General features: G+C 35.8%; 1 protein-coding gene and 1 long non-coding RNA gene across 2 annotated transcripts in view; one reads left to right on the forward strand and one right to left on the reverse strand.

Annotated features, from left to right (window-relative positions):
* LOC105267241 (protein espinas) overlaps positions 1-13,677 on the reverse strand; it is an 83,369-nt gene that overhangs the window by 25,576 nt on the left and 44,116 nt on the right. The window lies entirely within an intron of this gene.
* Positions 126-1,047, forward strand: LOC105267240 (uncharacterized). The gene is made up of 3 exons (XR_892247.1): positions 126-216; positions 288-374; positions 908-1,047. It is a non-coding gene; the product is annotated as an uncharacterized lncRNA (long non-coding RNA).

Consider the following 13,677-nt stretch of genomic DNA (forward strand, 5'->3'; position numbering starts at 1 on the left):
TGTTACAACAATCCGTTGCTGTTTTTAATTCGATTCAAAAGCAATTTTTTATGATGCACCTTGGAATTCCCATAAATAATATCTTTAGTGCGATAGAGGTAAAATTTTTTGTATAAAACGCGTGCTGCACGTTCATGTGTTCAGATTGAATTTCAAATTCTGCAATGAAGTTGTCGTGGTTTATCACTATTTTCTTAGTTATTTTCGCCTGCATCCGTGAGTGTTGATATTCATTCAATCGATTATTGAAAATAGATTGATAAAATAGACTTAAATTTGATTTTCAGATGTAGCAGAATTAAATCCTGGTGGTAAAAAGGGTAAAAAAGGAAAGGGTAAAAAGGGATGTGGAAAGAGATAAGGACATCGACAAGGTTTGCTTTGGGAGAATTCTAAATTTATTATATACTGAGGAAAAAATTCATCAAAAATCACTTCTCACACGGAGAGAAAAGTCTAATAAAAATTATTCGAGAAACACGTCAATTTTATAAAATGTTGCGTTAAAATTCTTGGACATAATGAATCGTGAAATCACTGTTAGATTTTATAAAATTTACTGAATATTTCAGATTTTTCTCTTATATTTCTACAGAAATTCAAGTAAAATCATTCTCGTTTATGGATTACGTGGAATGCTTCCCTATTATATATTTATTTTCACATGCATCTTCGTTCCCTATTCGATACAAATTATGTTCAGTTATTTTTCTTGAATATTTCTCTCCGTGCAGTGCCGTAATCTAGAGATGGAAACAAAATTACGTTCGGTAATTTTCCCTTTTTTCTCCATAAAATCTTGTTTCCACATTCAGATCACGAGACTCACCCGTAATTTTTATTGAATTCTCTTCTCAGTATTGAACATTCTTGTGGAAATGATCAGTCACTATTTTTGAGATTTCAGAGAAGTAATTCAAGCTGATGACCGCTTCGCATTGAAATCAGCTAGAAGGAAAGCAGAAATCGCGAGTGTAACGTAGAATTTCTGATTTTGTCGATAAAAATGTCCAATGTTCAGGTCAAATAAATACTGTTGCATTGAAAGACTTTTATTTCTTCCATTGGCGGTGAAAAATGGAGTGTAAAGAAATTTTAAAAAATTCACGTAAAATTCAAATTAAATTAAGTTTAATTGAAATAATATTATTAGATTATGCAAATGGCACATGATTTCGTCAGAAAAAAGCCATTTTAGAAATCGTAGAGAGATCAACTATTTTTCTCTTTTTTTATGAAATCTGAGACGTTTTCACGTACATTTGATTATCTTTTAAAACCATCTGTGGTACTTTCCATAAATAACATTGACCAAAATATTCGAATATGGCTGGCAGCTTTAGAATTAACGCCAAAAAATCGAATAAAATTCAAAACTGCTTTTTCACCCGAAATACACTTCTAACGGAATTTCAAAGTAATTTAAACACGAAGCAACCGCACAGTTTCAGACAGACAGTCTCATACATTTTAATTTATTTCCTGGACGACTTGATTTTTCACTGTAAACATAGAAATACCGAATTTAAAACCAACTCCTTAATAATTCAATTTTTTTTCAATCAAAAAAATGATTGAATGGCGAAATCATCCGAAATTTCACACCAGAAAAATTGCCGCCAAATAAAAAAACATTTTGCGCATGCTGTATAATTATTAATGATCGCGAAAACATTAAGATTAATTGGATAAAACTTAATTGTTCCCCGAAATACACAATATAAATGAATAATTAAATGAATGAAATTATATTGAATGAAAAAGAAAAACCTGAAAATTGAATCGATCGTTTGTAAAATTATCGATCCTATAAAATCGTGATTTTATTATCGAATTATAGAGAAATTTCCGCGCTCGTTACGAAATCTGTTGGCTTCCCCTTTTGTCCCGCGAATCGATGAATCGTTATCGTAAATAAGGGCGGATATCGCCTAGTGTTTCGACTGCGATTTAAAATGGCAATTGACCGGAGAAAGTGGGTCGTTTTGGTGTAGATTTGAGAAGGGAAAACGAAGGACCGAGCCAGTAAAAATATTAAAGGGATCATGACCCTCGAGGGATCACCAAAGTAACGAGATTATCCCCTACTCTGCGGCAATTTAATCGCGGTCGGAGTAATTAACGGATGACGACGGAGATGGTGTAGCAGTTGGTGCAGGTAACTCTAGGGTGCGCCAGGTATCGACACCTTAAAACCTCGAGGGATACCTGCTTTGTAGATCAGAGGGATCGGTTCACCTGATGGTAAATCACCTGCACGATTTTATCTGCAGAAATCGAGAGATTGGTGGCGCCACCTGGTGAACCGATCGCCAACCGCCGATGAGACACCCGATTGATTATCCTAATATCCCAAAAAAATCCTAAATTAATAAAACAAGGTATATTATTTATTAACTTCATTTGTTGTTTTTATTCTCCTGAAGATGAACGTTATTGAACTCTATCCGGTAACAGAAAATCCAAAAAGCATTATCTCAATGGAATATTTCACTTGCTCTGTCATTTATCTTTTTATCCGAGGTGATAGTAAATCGGTGATCGATTTTTTAATCGGTATCGATCATTTTAAAAACGTGTCAATTTAACATTAAAAGAATGCAAAAGTATGCAAAAAATGTCGGTGTAATTTGTTGTAAATTATATCGAGGGCAGAAAATAAATTATTGATCACTTATTTTGTTATATTCAATAAAAAAATTACAATTAACTCCCTAATTGGCGGCAAATTTGAAAAGTTGTTATAAATTAAAACCTTCGAAGCAGTCAATAAAATAATTTAAAAAAATGCACGACCCTGGGGTTTAACCGATGATTTTAACAGATACCTCGGATATTTATTAATATATATTAGTAATAATCCGGAGGAATAAAAAAGAGGGAAAATTGCTTGAATATCCTTGACATATTGAGGTTTATTTGAAAAGTCCAGGGGAATTCGTTGAATTTATTGCCCACTCTGAATTCACGTGATTCGTAATAAACCCGGTGATTATCCCGCGGGCAATTAAAATCACTGGCACCAATCTCGTCATTTCTCCAGTGCATTTAATCCAGAAAATCTCATCAGACCGATGGTTCCAAGCCCTCAAGGCAGATCACCAGAATGAACAGTCGTAAAACGGCAAAGAGTCTTCTCTCATCAATTTAAACGAAAGTATTCTAGTTTTTGAATGGGAAAGGAGATGCTGAGGGGTCGGAGGTAGAAATGGATGTACGTGTTTCTATGCTAATGCAAAATCCGAGTTTCTAACCAGACAAAAAGTCCATCCCCTCGAGCACAACGACAATCTCGGGAATCGCTTCAAGAGTTTATCTATTTTCCTATTCCGCAGAAGTTGACGAGGTATCTCGTCAACAAAGATGGAGAAGCGGTTTACGGTGGCACCATCCCCCAGGAAATTCGGGGACAAGTTGCCGATGTTATCTGGAAATTTAGGGATGTGCAATCCCTCCCACCCGCCAACAGGAAATTGAGCAAAGTCGAGACCAGAGGGACATAAATTCAGTTGTCCCCTTAGGTGAAGATCTTGAGGATTATTAACGGAGATATTTTTTTTTTCTGAGGCTGTGTAGCGGACGTGATTGATTGGATTTCTTATTCAATGGAGGGGCATCAATTTTGTTTGAACTGGTTATGTCGGATGGCTGTAGATGTCTTCGATATTCTAGTTTTTTTTATGTAATGATGTAAATTTCATTGAAAAAATAATATAACAGGGCGGAACATGTTGCGATTTGTTGGAGTGGAATGACCGTTGAAATAATTGCTCTGATAGGAACTAATAAGGGAAAAAGAAAACGGAAAGGTAGAGGGGGAATGGAACATATTAAAACGATAGTTTAATTCCAATAAGAAGTTCGCCGATAAAAAATAAGCGGTTCCATACAATCGAGGGACGATATCTGGGGGTAGTATCAAGATCATATGAAATCATATGAATATTTTTTATGGAGACCCCATCAAATCGATATAGGGGATTTATGGGGATTATATGAATAACTCTATTTCAAATTTGACATTCCCTTTCCTTGAGAAATGAAAATTAAACGCTAGCGCATGAATAACAAAAAATAAATAACAAAATGATAATAGGAAAATAGATGATAAATCGGTGAAAATAATTTGTGAATTTTCCTGAGAGAATCTCCCATCACTCTTATCTCATGCCTCGACTGAGCAGAGGTCCACGATAATATTTAACTTTAAATTTATCCTGGCACCCTCTGTGATTTAGGTATCCACCCCCAGTATCATTGAACCTGGGGAGGATTCTTGCGGAAAACAAGCCGCCGGGGATGCTGGGTATGGAGACCGTATGCCCATCCCTGCCACTTGTCTAGAAACCCACAGATAGTCACCCTGAGATAAGCTAAACGTTTCTCTCCTATATTACACCTATTTGGGAAAACACCGGATATGCCTTCACGTTTCTACGTACATTGTATATGTACAATCTTGCTGGATTTAATGCTAACCAGCCTCGAGGCAGACACTTCTTAACACAGCTGAAACTTTGTTCATGGGATTTGGGAAATTGTGCAGGGTAGTTTACTAGGGTAAGCTGGCAAAATGAAGAAAGTCAAGCATGAAATTTTGATTAATTAGATGATTATCTCGGGAATTAATGGTTTCGTACAAAAATTTCGGCACCGAGGAAAAAAATTGATATCATAAAAACAGTTCGACAGGGGATTCGCACGGATCTCTGGATCGATTGTTAATTATAATTATATTATCATATTGCGGAAATACGGGAAAATCGACCAATCAAGGATAATAATTATCAATTAACGGCCGGAGGATTAGGTCGTCCTCTGGAGCGATGCGATCATTATTATTTGGACCCAATCAAAGTCGCAGGGAAGTTCCTCAATTGAATGTTATTAATTTTCATTTATTTAATTGCGAATGACCAATTCACCCCGTCCCCGCGGTTCTCCGCGGCTTCCGCCGGGTCAAAAAAACTCATCGCGTGATTGAACGAAGCGAACATTCAATTCCTTAAAAAAAAAAAACATTCAGTTTTATTTGACCCTCTGACATGGCGCAACCCGAGTTTTTCATCAACTCAACAAATGAAAAATCCCTGAAGCTCGGCACAGTGAAAACATTCCTCAATCAACCAGTTTTTCACTCAATCAATCAGCCCGAATAAAAACCAAAAAAAAAATCAACCTCTCGTAATTTCCAATCACTAATTCACCGATCCTCCCTCATCCCCCAATTCCCCTGCTTTAATATTATTCTGACTATCAGAAACACAGGCGAGCCAAGGGAATATCGAGAGGTAAATCGTAAAAGTCGAAACGAGCTCGATTTACAGTCGGATAAGTGGGCGCTGAGTATTTCGATTCTCTGTGTACTTAACGCAATTGCATTGGAGCCTGTCGTCTTCTTTATATCCAAGTAATTCAAGTGGCACCGAGAAATATTTACGAAGCGATGACGACGACAACAATGAGAGTAATTGAATACTGTACGTAATTAAATTTTTAGCTTTCTAGCAAGTGAATATTAGGAAATATTTCATTTTTTTTGTTACAAGATATGATTATTCGAATTCATTTCGATTTTAAACGTATAGAATAGCAGAAATTAATAATAATTAATAATAATTAAATATAATCAATTTATATTTATAATCAATTGACCACTAAGACATAATTATTATAAAAAAGAATTAAAAAATTAATGTGTAATTCTAATGATGACCAAAATTTTTGTTTTATGGAAAAAATTAGAATTGAATTTTTTTTTTTCAAATTAGATGTTCAAGATCCGAGAGAATAATTTTATAAAATATTATTATATTTCAGGAATTGAATGTACTATGTACTTGATGTGAGATATTTTTTTTTCTATGTGAAGAGGATGCGTCATTGCGCGACGTACTAACGAGTACTCACAAATACTCAGGGGTTGAGTCTAGGGTCAAGAACTTTACGATCTTTGCGTGGATTAATTAGGGGGAGTTGTTTCTTTCCCCCTCGGACTTTCATCAGGAACTCGAGAATGTCCTCAGTATCATTGGGCCACCCCCAGGCCGTTGCTCATTCTCACTCGAGGATAAAGAGAATGAAGTTTTTATTTCCTTTTAGGTGCCTTCTTACCCCGGGAATAAAACCTACACTCGTGCGCGTCATATTCGATAATAAAAAAATATAAAAAAAAAACGGGCGGCTGTACTCTTTCAGGCCTCCAACATGTGCGGACACAGTATGAACCTCGGGTAGACCCCAATATCTCAGAGTTCAGAGGAAAAAACTGATCGTAAATTCTGCCAGCTGCACATGACGGTAAAAATGGAAGAAAAAATAGGAGATATTGTTTATATGCCTTGGCACGGTTATATTTATGCGTGTCAAACTATTTTTCTAGTTCTCTAAATTACTTTCTACAAAGTACCCACGATAAATCATCATTCGTTGATATTCCCATGATTCTCCAATAGTAATATTTTTTTTTTTATTAATAATAATCATCATTTATCCCTTTGTCATCATGAAATTCGTTTCTCCACAGAGAAGAAAAAATTCAAACTGCTCCAAATATTCCAAATATTCTAAATTAACCAAAAATCCGAATTCAATTATCAATTATCCATTTTTTTTTAGCTGACGAAATAAAAATTAATTTACGAAATGAGAAATTGACGGTATAATTTTTAATGAGATATTTGTTAATGAGATTTGCTGGGAACCTTTTTAGAACAAAAGTTGTGTTTTAAATTTTTTATTTATTTCTGATTATGGAATATTAATGTATGTCTGGTTATTGGGGTCGTTTGAGGCGAGTGTAGAAGGCTATAATAAAACTATTTCAGGCCAGCAGTGGCTGTGCTGATGGCATACACATGACCCTGAATGGTATACATACATACATATAAATAGCTAGTGCGAATGGTAGAGGGAAGTGTAGAAAGGGCTAGTACCTTTTTTTCTCGGACTCCCCCATAGATTCAATCACGATCCCTTACTTCCCCTATATCTTAACGTTTGGAAAACCGGACTTGGATCCTAGACCCATGCCGAGAATACCAAGCAGTTGAAGCCCTTGATTTTCGCTCGTTTTCGCCCCGAAAATGGAAAAAAAAACCGAAAGTTTGCAATCGTGACGGGAATTACACCTGGGAAAATAATCGAAAGAAATTGGCTCCGTACGTGACTCAGCTTTTTCCCGTATCAACATTTTTATTTTTCAATGTCCGAGGGAAAGTTATCGCTTTTTTGCGCCCTTCCATTGAATGAGAATTTTTTTTAATGCGGGGGTGAAAAATACCCTGTGTCATTGAATAATGGAAAATTTCCGCTTGGAATCGCAAAATGATAAACTCTGGGATTCCATAGATAATCAAAATAAAACATTTCTGCAATGTATGAGAAAAAAAATTAATCAATAATTCATTAAATATTTTTTCATTATTTTCATTCGTTAAATATTACTAATAATTCATTCATATTTTCATATTTATTTGCATGACGAATTATGAATTTTCACTCTGAGAAAATAATTGGATATTTTTTTCGGTTTGATGAATTTCATTTTACGACTGACGAAAATTTGAAAATAAAAATATTATCTAGTGATATCCAGGTGCCCCCACAATTCGAACCCATTGTTTTCCCTCACTTTTAATTCCCAATTAAATAGAAAAATAGAAAATCGATGGAGTCGAAATGGAGTGAAAGAGAATGAAATTTTTCATTCTAAAAAAATGATGCGATAAATTTTATTTCACGAGCGAAGAAAATTTCAAAAAAAAATATTGTCTAGTAATATCCGGTTTGGATGTCATATTGAATAGCGGATATGATAAGTCAAAGGCGATAATGCAATATGCTGACGCAGAAAGAGTGAGTGTTGGAGCCCAGGGGATGATATGGTTCACCGGTGGGTGTAGAATTCTCTATTAAATCTGGATTTGCCTCGATCGACATCGAGTCCTGGCCATACATCAAACATTTTTTCCTCCACAATTTTTTTCCCTTCCTTCTTCCATTCGCCAAGGAAAAGGGACCGACAGAGATGTACTTTACAGAGATGTAGAGCGGAAAGAGAGAATAATAAAGTGGAAATGGTAACATCGATATGCAGAGGAGTGTAGTACTCGGGTTTTCCTCCACCAGGAAAATTAATTCACGGGGATTCTACGGGATGCCGTTCTTGAATACAGAATCATCCGCTGAATTGGATTTCCTTGCAATTAAGCTATACGTGGATTATCAACTCGATGGTATTAATTGAGATGAATTTTTCAGGGCGCGAAACGAGTTTTCAATCGACTCCATCGAATTTCAATTTATTGAGTTAAGTAGGACCCGGGATTGGGGAAAAAGTATGGCCTCGACAATTCCAAAATTTCGATTTCTGAGGATTTGTCAAAAAAATATAAATAGTAATAAATTCTCATATTTGGTATATAATTCTCAACTACTCCCGAATTTTTAAACAATAATTTCTAAATATTTTATTTTTCGAGCTAATATTATTATTGAATAAAATCTCTCTTCGACCCTGAGATATTTGAGGAAAAATATAATATATAATATATTATATAGTATATAATTCTCAACTACTCCCGAACTTTTAAACAATAATTTCTAAATATTTCATTTTTCGAGCTAATATTATTATTGAATAAAATCTCTCTTCGACCCTGAGATATTTGAGGAAAAATATAATATATAATATATTATATAGTATATAATTCTCAACTACTCCCGAACTTTTAAACAATAATTTCTAAATATTTCATTTTTCGAGCTAATATTATTATTGAATAAAATCTCTCTTCGACCCTGAGATATTTGAGAAAAAATCATCAGATAAAACCACAAGAGCTTGTACAATTATCCTAGTCTCCGACTTTGCAACTGAATTATTATTATTTTTTATTTGAATATATGAGGATTATTATTATTTACTCAACACGAGACCAGAGGAATACCGGGTGCTGTTATACTGCGATAAAATCAAAATCCTAGTTCCATTTTCAAAACCACCGCGCATTCATCAATGTCATTTCACCACACCTGTTTTTTAATAAAATTACTCCCCGGTGTTCCTCGAGTAATTAGTCACCCTGGATTTTTTCGTGAGACTCTTATCGTGTTCTAGATAATTTTCTCGGGATAGGGTATTTTTCATATAATTCAAAGCCCGGGAGTTTCCAATTCACCCGACGATTTTTCATCGTCTCGTTTCTTTCATATTGGACTCAACTGCACCTCCAGACGATTTTCTTTGTCGATGGCTGAAGGAAGGAGTCCCTATCTTTTCTTAACGGTTCAAAGAATCCGAATTGTGTTGTGAAAAAAAAATTGCGGTGAATGGGAAGAGACGATACATTTTTAATGACGTCGTCCGGACAAAAGGGAGAAAAATTGAAGTGTTAAACTATTTGGAGAGATAACTCTCTCGAATTCATTGATATTTTAAATATTTACTTCATCGATTTCTATTCCTCACGATTTTACTGAAGACGCCTTCCTCTTTATTGTCAATCATTCAAGACGCATTATCAAAGGCCCCATTTTATCACGAGCTTCACGAGCTATAAAAATTTCACCTGTGACATTTCTGGATAAAACTCGTCCTTTTATCCCCGAAAATCCGTTTCCACGACTTTGTACTCCTGCTCTTTATCGTCCATTGAAATTGTTGAATAATCTCAGCAATAAAGTATTTTACGAGAACCCGGGAGATCGTTTTCGTATAGAATTTTGTAAGCACTCGGAATTTTCGGTTAGGCTTTCTGACTCTAGAAATTTTTGTCGAAAAATCGCTTATGCTTATCAATTCTTTCTCCCGTGAGCATTCAGCAATCTTAATAGCGACCAATTTCGCTAAAAATCAACCGTTGCATAAAATTCTTCACGAGGAATGTCTCTCAGAAAATTCAACTTCACTAATCTCTCTGATAAATCCAAACAGAAAAAACATTCCCACGCATTTTTCAGAAGAGATTTTCGCAGAACAATTAAAATGATTCCAATCTGGATTAAATAATAATAAATACAACTGACTAATTCACTTGTGATTATTTAATTACGAAATCTCCGGAAATTGTAGAGGAAATATTTGCAAATAAGAAAAATTTATTCGAATACTTTTTTTAAATTTAATTTAATCCAAAATCACATCCCACATAATCATCATCTAGAGTACTATGATGATTATTATCGAAACCCAATCGTAATCACCTGAAAATTACTGAATTGTCTCTCTAACCTTTTGCAAAAATACATACTCGTCCCAACTAAATGGATCCCCGTGAAATAAATTTTTTTCCCTCAGTGTCTCTATCACCTCGCCTCTTCAATCCCCGAAAATCCCAATTCCTCCAACTCTTACCGCTCAATCCCATGAGCACGGCCCTCGAGGAATTCCCTGCTCATGCCCCGAAAAAACGAAGAAAAGGAAATGACCGTTGAAGAATGTTTTAATATCAGAGTAGAAGACTTTTAATATGCGAAAAGTTTGTCAGTGTGTCTCCCGCGGAGAGGAAGGCCTCGGGGCCACAGTGAAAACCCTATTTTTTCAGTCTCTCGTTTCTTTTTTATGCCTGGTGGGGTCGTCGAGGCTTTTGTCATCCACCGGGAATTTTGATAAAGGCAAAATGACAGAGTTCCAGGGAGAGGGGGAAAAAGAAAAAAATGAGAAGGTGGATAAAATGAAAAGAGGCAATGCTTTATCTCTCACTATCATCCTAATATCAATGCAGAATCGACGAGCATCAGGAGAGGGATATAATTGGTACTTCGGTGAGGGGGTGGTTTGCTAGATGTTCTGGGGGTACTTACACGAGTGAAACCCATGGGCTTGAATCCATGAGAAATCCAATAAGAGGCACCCAGCAAAAGCCCTGGATAAACCAAGTTTCCCTTGGTGTCTGACCGCATAAGTTTTGATAGGACGCCGTCTACGGAATACTGAATTCCAGCTTTTCACGGCATAACGGGAACAAAGCAATGAGGAATTTTTGAAGAATGGAATCCGAGACCGAGGGAGGATTAATCAAGTATACCAACAGATATCATTCCGTCGTTTCCTGGAAGAATTCACTGTCTGACTGGTCTCATTACCCAGTCATAATCGTCTCACTCATTAAACGCATAACGCAATTTTTTAATAATCTATGACGTCAAATGTGATATCAGGTTCTATCGGACATTGTGGTAATGACATTCTAGAATTTCTACACAAGATTTTGGACTATTTATGAGGAATAGAGATAATGAAGGATGAAATTGAAAGGATTCATCGACTGAATCAATCAATTATCAAAAGCAGACTCCATTTTCTCCGTATTTATCTACAATCTTCCTTTTTTGACGGAATTTCCAGGTGGAACCCGCGAAGTCAGGACTTTTTCTGATGAATAAAAAACCGGAGTCGGCGAAACCTTATAATCTGGCGAAGAAAAAAAGTTTCTTAATTATCTCCTGAATACCCAAGATACTCTGAATTCGGGATTACCTCAATTATTCTCTCAAACAATTCCTGCACACGAAAAAAGTATCTGACAGAAAACGGTCCATCATAAAAAAATAATACAAATTATTCCTGCAATAAATATAATTATTGCAATATAATTATGAGAACAATAAATAATGAAAATTCCGGCGAATTCCTCGGTTGAATTAATTGAATTGTCCTGAGAAAAATGAACGTAAAGAAGTTAATAAATTCCCTAGAATAATTTTTTATTTTTTTTAGACTATCCAGTGCCGATCCATATGTAACATCAACTCCAAATACACTGACAATTTCAAGGAGACAATATTTTTCGTATTCCTCAACAGAAACTGAAAGGAGGAATGATAAATGCAATCATTTATCCCGTAAAAAGGACTCCCATGTATTCCACCATGGCAAATTAATACGAGAATAAGCCAACAATATTTAATAGACCTCGTTAGGAGGATCCGCAGTGGTCTCACCCTGGGCAAACAAGATAATATTCCAGCCACGTACGTCTGTTTTCAGCCCTCGGTTGTAATTCTACAAACGACCACCACCCAACAAAGACGAAAATGAAAATAAAGACACTGAGTAATTCCAAATGTACCTGATGGTGGCATATTTGATCTGCGAACGATAGACATTTGTCATCTGCCATCTTGGACACTCCGAGAAGTACAGAAGACCAGTCTGACGCATCTTCCTGGATTCCAGCGATCAGGGTGTGAAAAAAAATCTGACATCCACGTCACAACTCATCATCACAACTCAGTAAATCACCAGAAACTGATTTTAGTCAATCAGGACAACTGTATCGAGGTAATTTCGTCGATTTGTCTATTTTATATCAATTGTTTAAATGTTTTTTGGATAGTTCAGTGGGAGCTCTTTGTGTTTTAACGATTATTTTTAGTGTTCGAGGCAAACGAAACCGCGTCGTACGGAAGACTAGCGTCAGGGTAAGGGGTACAACCCCTCGAAAAGCAACGAGAGCCCCCCATGTCAGACAGACACATACACATACAACCCCTGTTGTTCGATAAAAAGAGAGTGCGGGGGGATCGGTTGTATGACTAAGAGACGCAAAGGCACATGTGACACGAGCCAGAAACCGATCTACACCCAATGCCGTGGACGAGGGCTAACGTTTGCAGTCCGTGAGGTGATGGGAAGGGGCCATTTCTCTGTAGTTGTAAAACCCCTCAACCCTTTCTACGGTTAATTAGCACGAGGGTGGAGAAACCGTGAGGATGATGCAAAGTGCACGAAAAAAATTTTTTTTTTCAATGATTGATTTATTGAGAGAAAATTTAAGTGATTGGAATTCTAGTTCTCCAGGTGAATGTCCAGGTGTTCCAGGGTCATTTCCATGGTGATAATTATTGGTCACGATTATTCAAGGCCATCGCCATCATAAGAGATTTCGAGATTAAAATTGAAATTATTATGACAGTATTAAGATCCGTAAACAGGAAATAGATGAATTGAGAAATTATGAAAAAAGAGATATCAAACCAATATAAATACCAATTGATTAAATATTGAGTTAAATTTTTAGTAATTATCCAATTGTTTATCATGATCCAATAATAATCCATATAGAAATTAATAATAGATACTCAATCTATAATGAATTTACATGAATCGATGGAGATTGTCGTTAGGTGAAATTAATTTGAAATATTAACGCGAATGTTGAGGAAAATAATAATAATAAAAAATGAGATTGAGGAAAATATTGTTCTAGAGGAGTATAATTATTATTGACACCTTGTCGACGTCGTCTGGAGATGTAAAATGTTGATGAAAATGTGAAGATCTCTCAAGGGCATGCATCCTTGCCAAAAATAATTTTTTCTCTGAGTGTGTAACAAGAGTTTTTATCTAGTTTGATCATGAAGTCTTGTGCTGACTCCAGGGGAATGACAAGACAGCACAGGAGGTTTCAGAGTAGAGGGAATAACTCAACGTGATAAATTTAAATTCTGCACTTGAGAATAATCTTCCAGACTGTTTTTCTCTTGTGGAGATACAGAAATACGGGGATTTCCGGTGGTGCACGTGCACGTCTGGATATTTCTGAATCAACGTGCCTTCGGTTGTTGATGTTTTTGGATCGACAGACATTGTATTAATTTATTTATTGAATTCAGAGAAGGGATTGAGGGAACGTGAAACTTCTGAACTTCCTCGACGGAAATGATAATTCA

Source organism: Fopius arisanus, unplaced genomic scaffold (assembly GCF_000806365.1).
Source record: "Fopius arisanus strain USDA-PBARC FA_bdor unplaced genomic scaffold, ASM80636v1 scaffold00045, whole genome shotgun sequence".
Classification (NCBI taxonomy): Eukaryota; Metazoa; Arthropoda; class Insecta; order Hymenoptera; family Braconidae; genus Fopius; species Fopius arisanus.